Source organism: Hemicordylus capensis, chromosome 1 (assembly GCF_027244095.1).
Source record: "Hemicordylus capensis ecotype Gifberg chromosome 1, rHemCap1.1.pri, whole genome shotgun sequence".
In the NCBI taxonomy this organism is placed as follows: Eukaryota; Metazoa; Chordata; class Lepidosauria; order Squamata; family Cordylidae; genus Hemicordylus; species Hemicordylus capensis.
The window spans coordinates 82,387,610-82,411,560 of record NC_069657.1 but is presented as its reverse complement, the minus strand read 5'-3'; the positions used below and the strand labels follow the sequence as shown (position 1 = coordinate 82,411,560).

General features: G+C 41.8%; 1 protein-coding gene across 3 annotated transcripts in view; it reads left to right on the top strand.

The window, feature by feature from the left end:
- Window positions 1-23,951, top strand: part of FUT8 (fucosyltransferase 8) — a 200,367-nt gene that overhangs the window by 139,026 nt on the left and 37,390 nt on the right. The gene's annotated exons all lie outside the window — the stretch shown is intronic.

Here is a 23,951-nt window from a genome sequence, read left to right as displayed (position 1 = left end):
TGACAACAGAAGTCATTTATGGTAGCCCTGAAACTGCAGATAGGCAAAAATTGTGTATCTTTGCACTTGTGGATATGGAAACCAGGTCTCCAGGACCTCACTGTGGATATGTGAAATTGTGGTTGCTGGAACCATGGATAACGAGGGCCACTTGTACTTTAAATCAGTTACTGGGTAATTGATTAAAATTTTTCCAAAATTTTGGCTTGAGCTCAAGGCATCTGAGAGATTATAGATTTGGGTTCTTTTCAGGTTCTCTGAAACAACATTCTTTGAACTGGTTTTCAGGTTTGTTTTCAGCGTCAGTACAACTCCCTGAATTAGACTGCAGGATCCTCCAGTTGAAAAGCATCGTCACATGCAAAGGTAGTTAATATAGAGATAAAATTCTGAAGATGACTCGAGTGGGAGGACATACAAAAAGCAACTCTAATGATTCATATTTCCAAAATAACATTTTTCTCTTGTTAGTGATTTGCCATCAAATATTTGTTTCATTTTCTGTTTGTTTCAAATATCCCACTTCTGTCCATCAGATACTCTGTAGGTTTCTAAAAATATTTTTAAAATTCAGTAAAAATTAAACTATTACAGTCATAGATAATAGTACAGGTAATAAACATCAGACAGGAAAAATGTGTGCCGAGTCTTATGACCTACTATGGCTAGAAAAGTTAGAGGTTTCTGGAATTCTTCAAATATTTGATCTCATTCTGCTTGCTCTTTGATTTGCATATTAAGCTGGTGGGCCGGGGGATTCATGGGAAAGCTTGGACACTATTCCCTCTTACAGGAATTCCCAGATGTTGTTGACTACGACTCCCATAATCCCCAAGCAAAAGCCATTGCAGCTGGGGAATCTGGAAGCAATTGTCAACAACATCTGGGAATCCCTGTTAGAGGGAACACTGCTTGGACACCTCAAAGCGATTGCTAGGGGGAGAGAAGTGTTGGTGGGGAGGACAGTGGGTGCAGCCTGAGTAGTTTTGTAGCAGACCACAAACCTTTGTCTCAGAGCAAGCCAACATGAGGGGAATAAACATGCTGAATCATTCCCCCCAGCTTTCTGAGCAATGGCTTCTTCTCAAAATTTCCTGAACTCTTGTTAGGATCAAGGCTGCCACACCCACCCACCCCAAATTATTGACAGAGCTCAAATCCCCCCCCACCAATCTTGGGTGGAATCCCAGGGAAGATCTCCTTTTTCTACTGTAAAAGTATACAAAAACCTTCCACATGCAAACCTACACATGGTGAGAAAACTGGTAGTTGCTGAACATATGAGGCGTGTTGCACCAGAGAAACCCCCTTCAGCCCCCGCTTTCCTGAGTAAAAAATCCAATCAGAGAGGCTTTTTAAAATTACAAAGAAAAAAAAGAAAAAAAACTTTATTCAAATGCAACAGACTGCTTTGGTCTAAGGCTCCTTCAGCTTTTAGTTACAGGTAAAAATACTCAGTGGTTACAAGAATACTTCAAAAAGTACTCCAGATGATATTGGGGCAGCACACTTTCAAAATTGTGGTTACCCAGTTGCAAAGAACATGGATGTAAGAAAATACAAAAGCACCTTTAAATGCTTACAGATAGACCATCCTGGAACAGTATCAGGGATTTACAAAGCACACAAAAGCAATGTAGGCTTCTATAGCAAAATCTGACTAAAGAACTATTCCCTAGGCTAAACTTCCAGAAGCCAAAGTCCTGGCGTCCTTTGTCTTGAACTCACCAATTCCTGGATGAGGATTCAGGTTTCCTGTCCTCCTGTCTTTCAAGGAGCTGCATGGGTCCTTCCATGAGAGAAATCTCCAGGTTAGCTTTTGACTATGAGAGAGCAAAACTCCATTGCTGCTCACTAAGCCTTTCCGCTCATGCTTCCCTCACCTCCAGCCTAGTTTCTTCTAACAAAGAACCCTTCTCTTCCTCCTCATGGCTCTCTTAAGTCCCATCCACCTGGTGTATTGGCTGATCCCTGGAGTTCACCAGCCTGTCAGTAAGGACAGCATTCATTTCTGGTTAGCTCGTTAAGGGAGAGGAGGGACTGATCAGAGGCTGATCACTACAAGTGCAAAAAGGGAACTTCTCCATGCTGCATTACTAGCTCTGATCCTGAAGTCTGTAGTGCTCTACAGAGGTGGTGGCTTTGAGCTGCTCAACCAGCTTCTTACATGTACAGCTGGGGAAGGGAGGAAATCTTCTCCCTGTTGTTGTTTAGCATGGTTCCTTGTTTGCTTGTTGAAGGGGAAATGAAGTCCCCTTTCTGGGGCCAATCCCCCACAACCTTTTATGGTTGATTATTGTGTTTATGAGCTGCCTCTACACTTTATGCCCAAAGCAATGTACAATAAAAACACTAGAGTCCAAATATTTTATTGAGCAGTTATTGCCTTCGGTGTGTGTCACAGGCTAGTAAACGGCTGTTAGTATATGCTCATGCCGTACCTCCCATGCTTTCTTCAGTCAAGTAAACTAACAGACTCTTCTGTCTTCTCTTTCCTCCCCTTGGAGAAAGAAGCTTGTTAGTCCTACGGTGGCATTAGGCAAGATTGTTAAAGTAGCCTGGGGAAAGAGGGGCATTTCAGCTGGAATCACCAAGAATTTCATATCGGGTAGCTCACCAGGCTCTTTGTGTTCTTTTGTGTTCCCTTAGGGCAAAATGGTTTTTCAGATAGTCAGCTACTTACTACTGTCAGGGTTTTTAAGAACAAAAAACAAAACAAAAACAATTTCCAACATTCTGTTCCTATGGGGAGAGCTTTGTATATGAATAGCATTCATTGGAAGGGTTTTTGGCTTCTTTAAAAAATGTTTGCATCCCTAGGAAATCTCCTCACTGTACAGAAGCCTTTTATCTTGTCTGTGATAGCCCTATTTAATTGACCCACAGGTTGTTATGGAGCCACAGAGTTTGCTATCCAAGTGGAGACTTGCAACATGTTGCAATGTATTGTCTTCTGACAGGAGTGTTCCTATTCTGGCCTTAAGCCAGTTTATAACCAGGAGCCAAGTAGTATAGTAGGTATGTCTCAGAATTGGGGGGAAGGTAAAAAAGGACATTTTTCTTTCTTTCCCACTCTCCTAAAACCTGCTCCTGTGAAGGGTTGCTCTTCTTCCCCCCGTCCCAATTACTATAGTGCTTTTGTGCTGGTCAACGACCGTAATAAAGATTATATATATATAGTGCTACTCTTCAAAAGGAGTCCAGGAGCTGAGTAGCAGGAAAAATCTCAACTCCTAGGCTTGAAGTAGATCTGAAGTGGGGTTGAACTTCAGGCAACTTTTACTTCAACCTGCTTGAACAGATGTCTGAAGCACATTGCTTCTCTTTGGATCCATCCAAAGTGAGGCACAGACCTATTTATAGCAGTTAACATGAATCTCTTGTCTACGCTGTGATAGCTATGTAAAACAAAAATCTCCACGACTCCAAGAGTACATTTTCTTAGCATTTATACCACTTGTGGTTCTCCTTTATTGTAATAAGTTGCAATCAGTGACATTAAATAGTAGTTAAATTATTTGTTCCTTTCAAGCAATGTGCTGTTTAAAGTTGTGCATTTATCTTCATACGAATGAATGGAATTGTCCCTTTTGTAAAACTTTAATTAATTTTGATTCATAATTATTTTAATACGTTCAAAGCCTACAATGGATGAAACCTATTATATAGCTACCTAGTGTGAAAATAATTAGAGATTTATCTGTGAATTAAGAGGATTTTTATTTTTAAGCACTATTGTCACTGCCTTTTCTATTTATTTACACTAACCATTTGTGTGTATTTTAGAGACTAATTAAATCACTGCTGTGTTAAAGGAAATAGCATGAATTATAAAAAGGTATTTGACAGTAATCCTCCAGCCTTTAATAAATTAACACCTTTCTGGCAAAGAATCTTGGGACTGTTCATGTAAATTTCATATGATATGTCTATAGCTAAGGCTGGATATGCCTGTGTGTTACAAGGATAATGTTGATATCAGTCTGTTGACCACCTTTTAGATGATATAACAGCTGATGAGACACGTGTTCCTATGAGTATCTAGGAGCATTTCTTAAAGTGGGAATGAAATTAAAACTGTATCAGGGATCTGTTCCCAGGCTTCTGCCAGGGCTTAATCTTTTTCTTGTTTTCCCCAAGTGCTGCAGTTATGTGCGGGAAGGGGTTGCTGAGCACCCATGTCTGACTCCTTCACCACCTCGTCTTCCGGTTCTCACTTCCTCAATAGCTGGCTCCTCTTCTGGGACACCTAGTCTTGCCTTCAGACCTTCCTTCCTCCTTGTCGCTATCCTTGACTACTTTGAAGAGCTTTGCACAATGTCAGCAGTCTCATAAGAACACAAAAAGTTCTTGTAAGAAGTTGAGAGCCCCATGAAATCCCGTCAGGTCTGAAGATTGCTCCTGCTGCATTCTGTGACTCTTCTGCCTGTCTCACACACTTATCTCTAACACAGATGGGTATGGTGGGAACTTCTGGAGTCATCGGGCTAGCCTTGTCCTGGTGAGACAGGGCTCCTTCAGACAAATATGTCTGAAGGTTAATTTTAGAGATTATATTAGGAAAAGGTCAGAAAACCGAAATGTATATTGGTCCTGTATAAATCAGCAGTGCATTCCCATTTTGACTTTTATGCACAGCATTTAGGCACCATATCTTAAAAATAATAATATTGCAACTGTTTATGGCAAAGGGCAGCAAGATAGGTCAAGGTTACTGAACATCCTCAGTTGAAGTAAAAGGTACAAAAATGTGCATTCTTCTACACAGAGAAGTCAGCTAATGGTGAATAGCAATTCATAAGAAACCTTGGATACACATTGTCACAGTGATCTGACAAAATCAGTTTTCTACCCCATTTGTTCTTTAATTCCAGATTGCTGTCCCTCATGGGAAGGGGACATAGTTCAGTGATAAAGCACATGGTTTACATGGAAGGGTCCCTGGTTCCAACCCTGTCATCTCCAAGCATCCTGAAAGGATTGCCCTTGCATTGGTATTGGGTCATGTTGCCTTTCCATTCCTACTTGTTTTCTGCTAGATGTTGCATTGTTCAAGAATATTGTACTACCAGGAGAGCTGGTCTTGTGGTAGCAAGCCTTAGCTATGCAGCATCCACCCTGGTTGCATATGAAAGGGAGACTAGAAGTGTGAGCACTGTAAGATATTCCCCTCAAGGAATGGAGCCACTCTGGGAAGAGCAGAAGGTTCCAAGTTCCCTCCCTGGCTTCTCCAAGATAGGGCTGAGAGAGACTCCAGCCTGCAACCTTGGAGAAGCCACTACCAGTCTGTGTAGACAGCACTGAGCTAGATAGACCAATGGTCTGACTCAGTATATGGTAGCTTCCTATGTTCCTACTTCCTTTTACTTTTATTCTGAGTCTGTTGTCCATAATCAAATAAAAGTTGTCAAATCCTTCAAGAACTTTTCATAGACATAAAGATCTCATTCTAATAGGGCACATCCATTGAGCTAGTATCTGGTAAACATAACAACATTTGCTATCTAAGCTGCCGCCGCCCCCCCCCCCCCCGACCAAAATGATGGACTCCTTTCGCTTTGATCTGTTTATTGATATCATCAAGTGTCGGACTGAACTTTTTTGGACTCTAAAGGCCAGATAGGCTTTTCTGTATCTAATGTTAGATGTTGGATATTATACACATTGATGGATAGGAAAAGCACATAAATACTGACTGACACCCAGATGAACAATGAGGGGGTGCTACAGGGCAGAGATTATTTTTCACTTATCCTCCTTAAGTCTGCCGCTCTCTGTGTCTATTCGTGGAAGTATGTCCCTGAGGCCCCTGCAATTGCCAGGGACATATTTTCAGTAAGCACAGAGGGCTGCAGAGGAAAGGAAGGATTATTGAAAATCTCCCCTCTCCCATTGCACATGAACAGTGTTCGTCTGGATGTCTTCCATTAAATTCTTAAAGTACTTCACATAGGTTTATTGTGTGTATAGATAGCTTAAATATTCTTTTTTATATTCTAATAGAAAGGAGGAATGAGGGTCTTGCAGTTGGTTTTGAAGCTTCTATAGAGTACGTCCCTTGTAGATTAACAATAATTTTTTGTTTACCTCATGAGGCCAATTATTTTTGTAAAATGGAGAAGAGTATCTATGCATATTTAATAGTTAAAAGAAAAATCTTCAGGTAATTTTTATGATGGAAATTTGAAACATCATAAGTACACAGTGAACTGCCTAACAACCATTTTAACTGTGAGATAAACTGAACTTCAAGAGTGAAGGCAGACAATAGTTTATAAGAGGATTGAAACTGGTTTGGCTGAGGCAGTCCACCCTTATTCATTTCTTTTGTACCACTGCTGCCTCTTTATGCAAGTTTTTAATTTGACACATTCCCAAAAAATCTGCAAAGCATGTTTTCTCAAAGATTATTGTTGTATGTGTGCACTTTACAGACAATGATGTTTCTATCATACCATGTCACTTTTGTCTCTCTGAAGACAACTGTTGTTTGTCTCCAGCCCAAGTCACAGGAGAATAGAATTTATATATTTCTGTTCTGCAACAGTGGTGCTCTGAATTGATGATGTTTGGAGAAATGCTGGGAATCTATTTTTAATTTACAGCATAAGTCAAAGGCATTCCTATTAAAGGACAGGGTTGGTAGTAAAACACCCCCCCCCCTTTGGAGGAATACTTGAAACACATACGCTTTGCTGAAAAAAACAAATGTTTAGAATAGTCTGCCAGACAGGGGTAATGAAGCAAAGAATTGAGTGCATTCCAAAAGCAATTATGTTCTACTCTGGTGGAAATCATATGTTATAAGAGATAAGCCTTGGTACAGCAAATACTTTTTTCTCACTTTGATGTACCTGTGTCTTCAGCAGTGGATTAGAGAAACATATTGTGTTTCCTTTTTAAAATTGTAGCGTGCTGTACTTTAAGAATAGGAATACAGGAGAACTTCAGTATACGCAGATTCTATATCCACGGTTTTGCGTATTCATGGGTGTCTAATGGACACCCGATTTCAATATCTGTGGATACTAAAAGGTTAAAACACTTGTATCTGTGGTTCTTAGAGGGCCAGAAGCGATTGCGGAGGTTACTTCCAGCCGTTATTTTGTCCACGGGAGCCATTTTGTGGCTCATTTCAGCCAAAAATTTAAAAAATGTTATTTTGGGGACCGTTTTGGACTTGCTGGATGCCACAAGACCCATGAAACATGGTAGGACACTTTATTTGTCCTATTTTAAGTTTGTTTTGTTTTTAGTCTGGGAAACTAATCCCTGCGTTCCCATAGATTCAATTACTCTTTATCCATGGCTTTGTTGCCCATTGTAATCTGCGGAAATGGAATCCTGATGGACAATAAGGTCCACCTGTACAATAAAACTGAGATGAGCATAATGGTAAGAGTTCTTGTCAGGGATTCTGCTTAATTGTCACGGATACATACAAATTTTTGAAACTTACACATGTGGACAAATTTGTTGGTACCCTTACAGCTCATTGAAAAAGTGTTTTATGCCTCCTGAAAAGCAATTAAATGAAAAGCAATTGTCCCATGTATACCTACATGCCTTTGATATGTCATCGAGTAAAGCAAAGCAAGTGTGAAAAGAAATAAAGTATTGCTTATTCTACAAAGATATTCTAAAGTGGCCTGGATACATTTGTTGTTACCCCTAGAAAAGTTCATGAATAATTGGATTAGAGTGATTTTTGAAATTAGCTGTTTTCTTTCATTAGTATCACACACGTCTCCAATCATGCAATCAGTCATTCAGCCTATTTAAATGGAAAAAGTAGTCACTCTGCTGTTTGGTATCATCCTGCGTCCCACAATGAACATTGACCAGAGAAAGCAAACGAGAGAGTTGTCTGAGGAGATGAGAAAGAAAATTATAGACAAGCATATTAAAGGCAAAGGCTAGAAGACCATCTCCAAGCAGTTTGATGTTCCTGTGACAACAGTTGCAAATATTATTAAGAAGTTCAAGGTCAATGGGACTGTAGCCAACCTCCCTGGATGCGGCCGTAAGAGGAAAATCGACCCCAGAATGGGCAGAAGGATAGTGAGAATGGTAGACAAAAAGCCAAGGACAACTTCCAAAGAGATACAAACTGAACTCCAAGGTTAAGATCCATCAGTGTCTGATCACACCATCTGTCGCTTTTGGAGTGACAGTGGGCTCAATGGAGAAGACCCAGGAGGACTCCACTGTTGAAAGAAAAACATAAAAAAGCCAGACTGGAATTTGCTAAAATGCATATTGACAAGCCACAATGCTTCTGGGAGAATGTCCTTTGGACAGACGAGACAAAACTGGAGCTTTTGGGCAAGTCACATCAGTCACATACCTACTGTAAAACATGGAGGAGGCTGGGTTATGTTTTGGGGCTGTTTTGCTGCATCTGGCATGGGGTGCTTTGAGTCTGTGCAGGGAACAATGAAATCTCAAGACTATCAGAACATTCTGGAGCGAAACATACTACCCAGTGTCAGAAAGCTCTGTCTCAGTTGCAGGTCATGGATCCTCCCACAGGAAAATGACCCAAAACACACAGCTAAAAGCACCCAAGAATGGCTACAGACAAAACATTGGAATATTCTGAAGTGGCCTTTTATGAGCCCTGATTTGAATCCTATCGAACATGTATGGAAATAACTGAAACATGCAGTCTGGAGAAGGCACCCTTCAAACCTGACACAGCTGGAGCAGTTTGCTCAGGAGGAGTGGGCCAAACTACCTGTTGACAGGTGCAGAAGTCTCATTGAGAGCTACAGGAATCGCTTGTTTGCAGTGATTGCCTCTAAAGGTTGTGCAACAAAATATTAGGATAATATTTTTGTCCATGCCATTTTCATTTTTGTTATTATTTGAAATATTCTGTTGCATCAAAACTCCAAAGCAAAGTCTGATTTTTGTTAAATGTGGAATAAACAATGATGGGTGCCAATTACTTTTGTCAGTTTCAAGTTATTTCAGAGACAATTGTGAGTTCTTCTTTTTTCATGGAGGGGGTACCAACACATTTGTCCATGTGTGTATTTTTCTCTAGTTCAGTTTAAAATTAGTTAAACTTTCTTTTGTTCATTATCAATGATCTAGATTTGACATTGTTACGACTGCAGTTCTAGCAACAAACATGTATGAACTTTAAAATGAAAATCTTCACCCATCCTGGGAGATAGGCATTTACCACAAATCTGCCTCTCTTTAGTGAATTTGTAAGCTACATTTGTCCAGTTCTGATTTTCAGTGAAGACCTGATTCTGAGTTTCGAGTTGCTAGTAAGTAAGTTGTCCAGTTTGACCATGGCAACGTCTCTGTTGATGTAACACTCCAGCACGGTGGACAGCACTGTGAACAAATGCAGGGTGTCTGGGGCAAAATAACAGTGTGAATTAGTGCTACTATACTTGTATTGGACTGGTGCACATAGCTGTTATGTGGTACAGAAAGGATGGAAATGGGCTATCATAGTGAACAACTCCCCTATAATGTTCGACGGGGGGGAAATCCAGCTGCCAAGGACCTGGTTACCTCAGCACAAATGTAATTGGCTAAAAGGTGTTAAGATTACTGCATTATAACTGGATAGAACACTGTAGTGCAGAATACTGCCTTGGCTACATGCAAGTGTAGTTGCCATTACAGCAATCCTACATGCATATTTAAGATGCATGTATTAATTCAGAAGTTTAAGAAAAAATTGAACCCCTTCTGTGATTGTAAAACAGTATAATGAATATGTGAATAGGGTTTCAATAGGCAGTAATTCATGATGTAATTTTTTCTAAAATGTATTTTCATGCAGTAAAGGCCTTTTCTACATTTTAATGAGATTAACATCACAATTCCCTCTATTAAAACACTGTTTGATATGTCAGCTAAAGTTTTTTTTTTTTTTAATCGTTTTAGGTATATAACTAGAAATGGAATAAACTGCACCTCTTAAACAACTTGCTAGTGCTGGTGATACAGATATGGTTGGAAAGCTGAGAGTGGGGGTGGAGTATAATAGGCTATGTTTGAGTAAATTTGCAGCTTTTCACTTAGTGAAAGAGTCCACCAAAAGCCTCTTTCTCCTAGAAACTACAGGAAAGAGCCCCTTCATCAGCCAATAAATTAATCCTACCTACCTTCTCCAAAAAATAAAATGAAATTGCATTCGTCAATTCCATACACTGAAACTCCTTCAGAAAGTGCTGAGTCAAAAGATCTAGCAACTAATAGGCTTATTTACACATGCCGAGGGGAAGAAGTATTGTAGGAAACATCTGTGTGGTGGGAGCTCACAACTGGATCACAAGTGTGATCCAATTCAGCATATATGAAAGTGGAGAATTGTCACCGAAGTCCAACACAGGTGCATTGGACTTCAGAAGAGGAAACTTTTAAAAAATGAGGGAACTGGTAAGAAGGAAGTTGAAAGGGAAAGTCAGGAGGGCCAAATCACTCCAGAAAGCATGGAACTTATTTAAATACCACAGTACTAGAAGCACAGTTGGAATGTATACCAAAAAGGAGGAAAAGGACCACCAAGTCCAGGAGGATGCAAATGTGGCTAACAAGCAGAGTCAGAGAAGGTATAAAAGGGAAGAAGACTTCCTTTAGAAAATGGAAGTCCTGCCAAAATGAAGAGAATATGAAGGAGCATAAGCTCTGGCAAAAGAAATGCAAGGAGACAATAAAGGATACCAAGAGAAAGTCTGAGTAGCATATAGCTTGAAGTGTTAAGGGAAATAACAAAAACTTCTTTAAATATATCAGAAGTAGAAAACCAGCCTGGGAGGCAGTTGCCCCTTAGATGATGAGAGAGTGAAAGGGATCATTAAGGAGGATATGGAGGTTGCAGAGAAACTAAATGAGTTCTTTGCATCTGTCTTCATGGCGGAGGATACTGACCATATACCCTCTCCAGAATTGAGCTTTTCAGGTTTTGCAGCTGAAGAACTGGGCCAATTTGAGGTGACAAGGGAAAATGTTCTAAACTGTCTTGAAAAACTAAAAATTAAAATTGCCACGGCTAGATGGCATCCACCCAAGAGTTCTCAAGGATCTGAAATGTGAAATTGCCGATCTCCTAGCAAAAATATATAATTTGTCCCTACAATCCAGCTCTGTGTCAGAGGACTGGAAAGTGTCACATTTGTGACTCCAATTTTCAAAAAAGGATCCAGTGGCCATCCGGGAAATTACAGGCTGGTCAGCTTAACTTTGGTGCTAGGTAAATGGATGGAAAGCATACTCAAGGACAAAATTGTTAAGCATATAGAAGAACAGGCCTTGTTGAAGGAGAACCAGCATGGCTTCTGCAGAGGAAGGTCTTGCCTCACTAAACATTTGGAGTTATTTGAGAGTGTCAGCAGTTATGTAGATAAGGGTGATCTGGTTGACTTGGTATACTTAGACTTCCAAAGAGCTTTTGATAAACTTCCCTATCAAAGGATTTTGAGTAAACTTAGCAGTAATGGAATAACGGGACAGGTTCATGTGTGGATCAGTAACTACTTGAAGAACAGGAAACAGAGTAAAGGAATAAATGGACAGTTTTCACAGTGGAGGGAGGTAAGAAGTGGGGTCCCCCAGGCAACAATACTGGGACCAGTGCTGGTTAACATGTTCATAAATAATCTAGAAGTTGGGGTGACCAGTGAAGTGGCCAAATTTGCAGATGACACTAAACTCTTAGGGTAGTAAAATCCACAACGGATTGTGAGGAGCTCAAAAAAGATCTCTCCAACCTGGGGGAGTGGGCAACAAAATGGCAAATGCGGTTCAATGTAAGCAAGTGTCAAGTGATGCACATTGGGGCAAAAAACCAACTTCACGTATACAGTGATGGGATCTGAGCTGTTGGTGACTGAGCAGGAGAGAGATCTTGGGGTTGTGGTGGACAGCTCGTTGAAAGTGTCAACTCAGTGAGTGGCATCTGTGAAAAAGGCTAATTCCATGCTAGGAATCATTAGGAAGGGGATTGAAAATAAAAATGTTAATATTATAATGCCCTTATACAAATCTATGGTACGGCCACATCTGGAGTACTGTGTACAGCCTTGGTCACAGTATCTTGAGAAGGATATTGTAGAACTGGGAAACGTGCAGAAGAGGGTAACCAAAATGATCAGGGGGCTTTAGCTACAGCATCTTGGGGCTCTTTAACTTGGAATAGAGGCGACTAAGGGGAGACATGATCAAAGTGTATAAAATTATGCATGGAGTGTTGAAGGTAGACAGAGAGAAATTGTTCTCCCTCTCTAACAACACTAGAACCAGGGATCACCTGATCATGAAACTGAAGGTTGGAAAATTTAGGACCGACAAGAGGAGGTACTCGTTCACACAGCACATAATTAATCTATAGAATTCCTTGCCCTCGGATGTGGTGATGTCCACCAGCTTGGATGTCTTTAAAAGGGGCTTAGACGGATTCATGGTGGACAGGTCTATCAATGGCTACTAGTCTAGTGGCTGTGTGCCATATCCAGCCTCAGAGGTACAGTGCTTCTCAATACCAGTTGCAGGGGAGCAATAGGAGGAGAGAGGGCATGAACATACCTCTTGCCTGTGGGCTCTGCAGAGGCATCTGGTGGGCCATTGTGTGAAACAGGATGCTGGACTAGATCGGCCTTGTGCCTATTCCAGCAGGGCTGTTCTTCTGTTCTTAAGGAAAGCTGGGTTCCCAATGGCATCTCTCATTTTGGGCACTTGTGCATAATTCATTGGTAACTATGTGGATAAATTTGGGCATGATTTACCCCATTCTGGTGAATTTGAGGTATTCACAGATTAGCAGATTATGCTAAAAAGAAAGGCAATATCAAAACTTAACGAAGATTAAATCTTTAAACTCATTTTTACTTAACCTCCATGCTTTGAGGCCATCAGAAACAGTAACAAAAGGAGAACTTATTCCGAATGTATAACAGTGACAAAAGGCGAATGTATAACTGTGTACTATTTGAAAGGTCCAGTAGCCCAGTCTTTAGAAATTATTTATTTATTTATTTATTTATTTATTTATTTATTTATCAGAAACATTTAATATACCACCCACTCCGAAGACTCTGGGCGGTGTACAAAAACATGCAAAGCAAGACAGCATTAAAATTACATTCTAAATTAAAAACTAAAGTAACTAACAAAAAAGAAAAAAAACAAAATAGATAAACTACAGGGCAAAAGCCTGGCAAAAAAGAAAAATCTTCAATAGAGATTTAAAAATCAATAAGGAAGGAGCTAAATGAATCTGAAGAGGAAGGGAGTTCCAGAGAAGTGGGGCAGCAACAGAAAAGGCCCTTTCACGGGTCCTAAAGCCCCGAACCTTTTGGAAATCAGGGACCAACAGAAGGGCCATCAGAGAAGATATGACTGGATGTGATGTAACTGGATGGGAGAGGCGGGTCTGTAGATAGACAGGTGCCAAACCCCGCAAGGCTTTGAAGGTCAAAACCAGGACCTTAAATTGAACTCAGAAGCGAATAGGCAACCTGTGCAATGACTGCAGGAGAGGTGTTACCCTGTCATATTTTCTGGCACCCATGAGTAGGCGAGCTGCTGCATTCTGGACCTGTTGTAGCTTTCCGATTGTCCTCAAAAGTAACCCTAGATAGAGAGCATTATAATAATCTAAGTGGGAGATAACAAGGGCATGGGCCACTGTCATTAATGCCTGCCGATCAAGGTATGGATGTAATTGGCGAATCAGATGAAGCTGGACAAAAGCACTTCTGGCCGCAGCCTCCACCTGCTGTTCAAGCAGGAGGCACAAGTCCAAAAGGACCCCCAAATCATGAACAAGCTCCTTTGGGGGCAGCGCCACCCCATCTAGAACAAGGTTCACATCCAGCTGTTGGCCGGTATGAGGGCTGAGTAAAAGTAATTCAGTCTTAGTGGGATTCAGACTAAGCTTATTTTGATTCATCCAGACCTTAACAGCTTCCGGCATTGAGTAAGCACAGAAACTGCATCCCCAGAATGGTCTGGGATAGCAATATGCAGCTGAGTATCATCAACGTATTGATGAAATCTCACCCGAAACTGGGAAATGACCTGACCCAGCAGCTCCATATAGATGTAAAAGAGGACAGGGGCAAGAACTGAACCTTGGGGAACTCCATAAAGGAGTAGCCATGGGTCAGAGCATGCATACCAACAGGACCCGCCTGCTAAGGTAAGAACGGAACCACTGCAGGACAGTGTCCCCGATACCCAACCCACGCAGGCGGTCAAGGATAGCATGATCGATAGTGTCAAAAGCCGCTGAGACCAAGGACCAAGAGAGGGACACTACCCTCGTCAAGGTCCCGAAGAAGGTCATCTACCAGAGCAACCAGTGCTGTTTCTGTGCTATGCCAAGGCCCAAAACCTGTTTGAATTTCTTAGTTCATGGGGTGGACCAAATTTTAGAAGAAGGGTTTGTAGATTTTTTTCCCCTTATGTAGTCACAGAAGACTCATTTAAAAAAAAAAAAAGTATCAGCTTTTCCCCCTCTTAGCATAATGTGAACTACCCCACATCTGTTTCAGTTGCAAGATATAATCAGCATATGTAATTAGGTCTAGAAAAGTGTTTATGTGGATGTTGATTCATCAGTCAAAGGTGCACATAATATCTTCTTCAGCATAGTGAATATGTTCATCTTGGGGTTCTTGTTGGTAAATTAAATACCTATTGATAGCTTTGCTTTAAATGTAAAAAAAAATTTCTTTATATCAAATCTGTCAGGATCAACAATTTTATTTAGTTATTACATGGAATAAAAAGTTCAGAAGTATTGCATCTTTTAACTATTTTGCAAACATGTTAAATCATTCCATTTAGCTAGTCTTTTACATCTGTTCTCCAAAAAATTTATCAGAATCAGGGTTGTAGTTAGGGGAGAGGGGGCCCGTGTTCACCCCTCACCCGTGCAGCCCCTCGGAGTGAGGGAGATAATAAAGAAAATAGGGAGGGGTGGAGCTGGGGGACCTTATCCGCTCAATTATAGCTACACCCCTGATCAGAATATTACTTTGAGCTTCCCAGAGAACAATGCTTATGGGGTGGCTATATACATTATTATTGTTGTTTTATTTTAAAGTACTGGTAAACAATTGTCAATAGACTATATTAGCAAGATGGAAGCAACTCCTACTTGGCTGAATTCCTCACACTGTGATGGTATTCTTAGCACAAAGGTTATGTCTTCATTACTGCATCTTCAGTTTCAGTGTAACAGGAAGCAGCAGATAGCAGACTTGTGCAAAACCGTTCTGATTGGATTTGGAGCCCACTTCAGTGCTTTCAAGGGGCCCCAGTTCAAATAAGCACTTCAAAGGGATTCCGCCCAGCCCCATTCAAAGGAATGTCTTCAAATTCTGCTTAAGGCTTTGGATAGATCTTAACACTCCCCTGACTCCTGGAATGTACTGGACAGGCAGGAGCATTGTCTTTCTTCATTTCCCCCCTGCAGTGGTGAGGGAATAGCAGCTGCAGCGGAGGCTATCCTTAAAAAATAAATTAATTAAAAAATCTAGGAGGTATTTTTGCAGCAGCCCTGAAAAGACTACAGTTCCCAAGAATACCCTGCACCTTGTCTAGGACTGCAGAGGAAGAAGAAAATCTTCTGGGAGGTTTTTTAAAAAGTCAAACCTTGATGCAGCTGCTGCTCCCTCCTGGCTAAGAGCAAAATGAAGTTACAACAGGCAGTGCTTCTCCTTTCCAGGTAAGTATGTGGGAGGGGACTGTGAGTTCAGGGGACCTTGAAGGCTCAAACGTGCAAACAAAATGTGCTCAAATTAGACCCTGTTTGTCCGGCTTCAATTCAAAATGGACATCAGGTTGAATAGTGCTGATCTGCATACTCCTAGGAGACAGGCCTCAAGGTTATATACAGTGTGATGCAGGCATTGTATGGTATGAGCAGAACCTATGCAGATTGTAGTAGTGTGATCTTGTCCTAATGCCACTGCAGTGGCAGCTTAGAAATAGGTTATCTAATAATCCACTGGGTTAGTTGGAAACCTGGTATGCAAATATCCCAGGAAGCATTTTAAGTGTACTGGATTCAAGTTTGCTTAAGGCTTCAAGAAACAATTTCATTAGATACAGTGACCAAAAAGCGTTTAAGTTCATACTCTAGGAGCAACAATTGCATTAATGTTTGTATTAAGAGGAATCCATAGTACAAGAGAACTTGCAGAAGAGAAGTGAAACAAGTAGTATTCTTTTTTTCTTTTAAAATAACTTTTTATTCAGTTTTTCACAACATAAGATACACACACATACAAACAAAAAGAAAAAAGGAAAAAAAGAAAGAAAGAAACACAAAAAAAGACAAGAGGACTTCAATCTCATCGTTAGAACAAGTATCAGTTACAATACCCAAGTCTTGCCTATACTTTAATCGTTCTCCCCCCATTAAACCGCACGAAAGTCAGCTAACAAGTAGTATTCAATTAGTATTCAGTAGTGGTACAGTGATTGCTTCTTGAAAGGAATAAATGTATTGCATGACAGCTAATGAATACTAATTTATTGGAATATATATATATATATTTCCTGGATTGATTATTTTGTGTGTGTGTATGAATGAAATGATTATTTTAAAAAACATTGCTCACTTTGCCACCTCTACAGTGCAAAATTGTCTGCCTTTATAACAATTTCAGTGTTATTTTTTTAAATTACATTAATTAAATCATCACATTCTAATTACCTCTGTTGTTTTTGTAACAAAGTTATTTGTTACTGTAAAGATAAAATGTGCCATCAAGTTGATTTCGACTCCTGGCGCCCACAGAGCCCTGTGATTTTCTTTGGTAGAATACAGGAGGGGTTTACCATTGCTTCCTCCTGCGCAGTATGAGAATAATGCCTTTCAGCATCTTCCTATATCATTGCTACTCAATATAGTACCAGTGGGGATTCGAACTGGCAACCTTCTGCTTGTTAGTCAAGCATTTCCCTGCTGCGCCACTTAAAGTAAAAGAGACCATTTTTTTAAAAAGTTTAGGTATTTGGGGTAAAGTGATTCAGTTACTAAAATGTTATGCTTTTATATTCTCAGTAACAAATCTCTCTTGCTATGACTTGTTACATTATGAGCCCAGTCTCACAATTGAGTGAGAGGGGGCTACTGATGGAGAAATTCCAGGAATTCTGGGTTCATTTAATGAGCAGAGGCCCTCACCGTCCATCAAATTCAAGCTTTTATTGATTACGGCATGCCGGGTGTCTCTCTTCCAAGAGCACACACTCAGGCTTTGGGCAAGAGTCTTTTATACTGTACAGAGTACAGAGCCTATCAGAGGCCAAGGTTTCATGGTATACACACCAATCATACTAGTACAAGCAGAATAAAGATTTGTCATTGGTAGATAAGGCGAACCAATTACAAGGCAGAAACCAGCAATAATGCACCAATCGGCTTTAGTTATGCTTATGCCTAATAAAGCAGGGCAAGCTGTGGTCAGCAGGTGACTATCTCTACTCAGGCAGGGCAGAGTATTGTTTCCAAGAAAAGGGGCCCTTGTAACAGCAGGGTGCAGAAACTTGTGACCTTTAGGACTTCTGTAGGTTACACAACTAGGTGAAAGGGGACAGTGGAATTTTCCTTCATCACTACCAGGTGGGAGGCAGGGAAGTCTGCTTAGATTTACCTTCCCCACAGACAATCCTTGGTCCATACTGAGTGTGCAGATTGTACGCCCACACGGACACCGGTTGCCCCCAGTAGCACGGAGGTTTGGGGGCCGGGACACATTGTCCCAGCCCCCAGAACTCCCATAATCCATTGTGTGTACTGTGGGGATTCCCTGGTGCTGCCCGGGAACCTGCTCTTGTGTTGGTGCCAGGCAGTGCCAACACACAAGCACTTAGCCTGGGTTATGGGCACCCATGCACCCTTAACCCTGATTAAGCAGCTGGCTCCATAAGCGGATTTGCTGCTGCACCACTGCCGGGAGCCGCTTGGCTCCCGGAGGTACACATGTGCAGCCAAGAGCAGGCTTGGCTGCCTTATCCAATCTCAGCTGCGTGTGTGAACAGTCTCCTTGTGTTATAGTTAGTGGTTACCCAATAAACTTCTACTACTATTGCTGACTAGTGGTAGAGGTCTGTAGCTGGATTCAGGTAGATTTAAAAATAAAATAAAAATGGGAAGACTAAGCATAAAAGTAGTTATATTCTAGAACATCAGGTATGATTGCTACTGTCGTCATTGCAACCCATAAGAACGGGTACTGCACCTGCACAGGGACCTCAGGGCCGAGTGGTCTAGCTCCATGAATTACTTCCTGAAAAGGTAGTACTGCATGAGACAGTGTTAAGCGTTCCCAAGTCAGGTTGCACCACAGAGTAAGTGTGCACTTGGTGTGGCTTGGCATTTGCCGCACCTGTATCAATTGCATTAAGCTATAATTGAGGATCTTTCTGCTGGGGAGGGCCTTTTGAACAGTCTTACTGATGATACCTTGGAAAGGGTTAAAAAGACTACCAGAACCTTTGGCATCACATGCCGTTCTCCTGGCAACCAAAGACAGGATACCATCAACGTCCAAGATGTCTTCAGAGTGCCAAATTGGCAGATGTTTCTTTAGCTTCCAGGGAAAGAAGACACCTTAATCAAAGTCCTCCTCCTCCTCCTCCTCCTCCTTCTCCAAGTTTACTTCTAAAACTGAATCTTTGATACTTCCTGTTTTCATTTTCACCATGCTGGTTCATTTTTCCAGTCTGCAAACGGCAGCACCATTATACCTCAAACATCTCAACTTATGTTCAGTACTCCATAAAATTTATGTGTGGGTTAGAACCCAGCTTCAAGTCTGTGCATGTGCTTTGGAAGAAACTACAACAGATTAATGGGTACTTGCCATAATAAGAGAGTCACCTTAAGTGGCGAAGCGGGGAAATGCTTGACCAACAAGCAGAAGGTTGCTGGTTTGAATCCCCGCTGGTACTATATTGGGTAGGGATGTGCATGAATCGATATTTTAATTTTGATTTGTACCCAAATCAAATCACCCCCTGACTTGTTTTGGGTCCGAATGCTCTCCCAAATAATCCCAGATTTGATATGTACCTGAATTATCCAAATCAATTTGGAGCAACAAAAAATGTCCAGGGGGCAAGAGAGTGGGATATATAGGAGTGCCCAATGGGTGGAAGCTACCACCCAGATTTCCAAGAAATTTTATTATTTGTTTATTGATTGATTGATTGTTGAATTTAGACCCAGCCTTTCATTAAGAAAATCCTAAGGCAGCTCACAATAAAATTTAAAAACAAGATTATAAAAAGACACATTAAAATATTGAGCTAAAAAATATAAAAACCTGATTTTAAAAAAGTTAAATTTAACACAAGCTTTAAAACAGTACAAAACACAAGAAGCAGCAGCAGAGACAATCATATAAAAGCCTGGGTAAAAAGCCACATTTGACATACTTTCTAAAAACTGTGACTGAGGAGCAGGGCATTTAGGAGCAACCGTGTCAACACCCCAGGCTGGCTCTCCATTCCAGAGATCAACCAAGGCCTCGACAGGGTCACCAGCTCTGGACACTGGAAACTCCCCGAGGGCTGTCTGGGATCCAAGCACATCCATAAGCCTCTGGGGGCAGACCATCCTAATCGGTCCACCACCCCTGCAGATGGCAGACGGAGCAGTCAAACTAAACTGCACCAGATGATGATCTGTCCGTGACAAGGGAGTTGTCTCAAATTCCCCCATCTCCAGATCATTTATTCCCCGGTCAGCAAAAACCAGATCCAGAGTATGTCCCGCTATTTGGGTAGCTATTTGGGTACCAACTGAGACAGGCCTATGTCTGCCATGGAGGCCCTGAAATCCTGAGCTGCACCCACTAGGGGGGCCTCAGCGTGGACATTGAAATCCCCCAGAACAATAAATTTGGGGGAACCCAAGGCCACTTCCGAGACCACCCCCGCCAGCTCAGATAGGGAGACTGAAGTGCAGCGGGGTGGTTGGTACACCAGCAGAATCCCCAGCCTATCTTGGAGGCCCACTCTCAAGGATAGGCACTCGAAATTCTAAGATTGCCTGACCGGGCACCTGGAAATGGGGAGGATCTCTTGCTAGATGACTGCAATGCCCCGTCCCTAACCCTTGAGGTGGGGCTGTTGCATGATCTGGAAACCTGGAGGACAGAGCTGAGAGAGACCAACCCCGCCCAGCTCATCCAACCAGGTCTCTGTCACACATACCAGGTCAGCATGCTTATTCACAATCAAATAGTGGATGAGAGATGTTTTAACACTGACTGACCTGGCATTCAGCAGCAGCACCCTAATCCTCAAGGAAGTGTTCTCAGAGCTCCCTGGGGTCAGAGGGTTGGGAGAAGAGCTGTAAAAAGGAACAGGTCTCAACTGCCTGGACTGTTTTCCCCTGTAACAGCCTGCCCAACTCCCACCACCATACCTCCCTCTGCCTGCTACCTGTGATATTGCTGCCCTCACTCCATCCCTGCTTTTCTGCTCTCTCAGACACATCCCCTCAGCCTAACCAAACACAGCTCCTCCATTTAGTAAAAATGAGGCCCAGAACTCATGCTCTCTTCAAGCTCTCATGCTGGCTTCTTGATGGCAGAATTAGGAAGGTCTTCTGGGCCCCAGGTTGCTTGCCCCATGGCTGAGAGCCACAAGGACGAGAGCCCTTGTGCTCTTGCCCTTGGGCCAGCCTGCCCTATATAGCAGCAGCAGTCACAGTAGCAGCAACCTGGAGGAGGTCACACACACCTAGAGGAAAGGTGGGGCAGAGGCGAAAACAGCACAGTCAATGCCCCACCCAAGCTGTTCCTTCCTTCCTTCCCCCAAGCCCTTGGGCCAGCCTGCCCTATATAGCAGCAGCAAATTGATTGATTGATTGATTGATTGGTTGATTGATATTGTTAAATTTATATCCCGCCTTTCATTAAAGCAATTCCAAGGCCGTTTACAGCAAAAATTTAAACACAAGATGGTAAAAAAGACAATTAAAATATTAAGTGAAAAAATATTAAACAAATCAGATTAAAAATTTAAAACAAAAGCATAAAAGCAATACAGACTATAAAGAGCAACAGCAGAGAATCAAATAAATGCCTGGGCAAAAAGCCCAGATTTTACACTTTTTCTAAAAGCTGTGATGGAGACCGAGGAGCGAATAGCCACCGGGAGAGCATTCCAGAGTCTGAGGGCAGCAACAGAGAAGGCCATGTCCCACATGCTCGACAACCGAGCCTCCCTCATTGTCGGCACCCGGAGCAGAGCCGTCTCAGATGACCTTGTCAAGCGGGCAGCAACCCTTGGGAGCAGGCGGTTCATCAGGTATCCCGGGCCCAAATTAGGCAAAGGGATGATTTTTAAAGAATTGTTGCAGTTGAAGCTTTTAAGCTTTTTCTCATAGGGAATAATGGGGATTTCAGCAGCCTTATAGCTCCATGCGGGGGGAACCAGGGTGGCCCAGAGAGGGTTATAGTGGGTGGTATTTATTATTTATTTATTTAGCACAGTTTTATACCGCCCTAACCCAAAGTCTCAGGGCAGTTCACAACAAACAAATACTAAAAACAATTTAAAACAAATAATAAACAATCAAAAGTTTAAGAGATTAAAAGTTAAAAAGCTTAAAAGTTAAAAGTTAAAAAGCTAAAAAGCTTGGGTAAAAAGATAAGTCTTTAGACCCCTTTTAAAAACCACTAGAGATGGGGGGACTCTTATTCCCACGGGAAGTGCGTTCCAAAGTCTCGGGGCAACAACAGAGAAGGCCCGTCCCTGGGTGGCCACCAAATGACATGAAGGTAGCCACAGACGAGCCTCCCCTGATGAACGTAGTGGACGATGGGGATCATGCAGAAGAAGACGCTCTCTTAAGTACTGTGGGCCTAAGCTGTTTAGGGCTTTATAGGTTATAACCAGCACTTTGTATTTTGCCCGGAAACCTATCGGCAGCCAGTGCAACTCCTGTAATATAGGAGTAATATGGTCTCTTCGAGATGGTAGTATCTAATGGGTGCAAGGAAGCTACCACCCAGATTTCAAAGGAATTCAATGTTTGTCATTGAATCCACTGTTATTTCCTACCAGAGAATCTACTCTCAGAACACCTCAGAACAACAAAGCCCAGTGCCCAGGCTTGTGGATTTGGGGGTGGTTGGCACCCTATGTGCACTACACCACCACTCGCTCTGGGCCTCCCTGGTGCCCCCCCCAAATGGAGTTATGGGGCTGCTGAAATTCCCCATTATTCCCGATGGAGAAAATGCTTAAACATGAGCAAACTTTAGAAATTCTTTAAAAACTACCCCTTTCGCCAATTTCTTTGAAATCTGGGTGGTAGCAGGCACCCATTGGAGCACTACTACCTGGCCCACTCTTCTGCCCCCGGAACCTTTTTTCTGCCCTGAATCTGCCCCAAAGACATGCCAACTTCAAAAATCTTTTAAAAGTCACCCCTTTGTCCAATTCCTTTGAAATCTGGGTGGTAGCTTCCTTGAACCCATTGGATACTACCACCCACCACAACCCACTCTGGGCTACGCTGGTGCCCCACACATGGAGCTATAAGGCTGCTGAAATCCCCATTATTCCCTATGACAGAAAGCTTAAAGATGTGCCAACTTCAAAAATTCTTTTAAAATCACCCATTTGACCAATTTCTTTGAAATTTGGGTGGTAGCTTGGGCTCAACCACCCAACCCATTGGGCTCAACCACCCAACGCACTTTTGCCACAAAATGGAGTTCCGAATCTCTGAATGTTTCAGGTCAGAATTTGGAGTGATTTGTTTTGTACCCAAAACTCGGCAGTTGAGGACAGGGGTGATTTATTTTATCTACAAATCACCCAAATGACCCAGATTCAGGTACAAATTGTTTTGTACCTGAATTGTTTCGCGCCTCCCTAATATCTGACATTAGTGATATAGGAAGATGCTAAAAGGCATCATCTCATACTGTGCAGGAGGAGGCAATGGCAACCCCCTTCTGTATTCTACCAAAGAAAACCACAGTGGGTGCCAGGAGTCGAAATCTACTTGACGGCACACTTTACCTTGACCATAATAAGAATGGGCTATGCTGTGAAGTTCACCCAACTTCAGGATAGTATTTGCTCACCTAACAGATGTTCTGCTTAAAGAGCTTCAAAGTGGTTCAAACAGTGCTTCAGTTATACACACACACACACACACACACACACACACACACACACACACACCCCGCCCCTCCAGTACACTACTGCTCAGAGCGGCTCACAACATTTATAAAATAGTTACAATGTAAAATCAGACTAATAAAATTAACCAAATTAAGCTAAACAAGGTAAAAATCCAAACTAAAATCACAATCAAAATTACAGATTTTATAATTTCAAATGAAAAAAGTTATTTTAAAAAACTGAAAACTCAGAATTGCTTCAAAAGAGTTCCATCAAGGCTGTGGTGCTTATACACGCTCTCAGATTCTATTAAAGGTATTTCACAATAGCAAAAATTGATGGAGACCTGCACCTCATGTTAGATCTTCAGACAGTGAACAAATGTATAAAGAAGTTTCACATAATCTCTGTACTGGTATTCTACCTCTTCTTGCTCATGGATGTATGGTTTCTTGCTATATATATTTATATTGCTGTTTATATTACCCACAATACCATCCATATCTCTTGCTTTGTGAGCCATGTGTGAGCTCTGTAAGTTATTCCCCTCAGGGGATGAGGCCACTATGGGAAGAGCATCTGTAAGCTTGCATGCAGAACGTTCCAAGTTCCCTCCCTGGCATCTCCAAGATAGGGCTGAGTAAGACTCCTGCCTGCAACCTTGGAAAAGCCACTGCCAGTCTGTGTAGGCAATACTGAGTTAGATGAACCAATGGTCTGAATCTGGATAGGGTAGCTTCCTATGTTTTGCCATAGGTTCCAAACAGTATCAGTCCAGAGTACTTCCCTTCAAGTTTTCAACATCCTCAAGAGTTTTT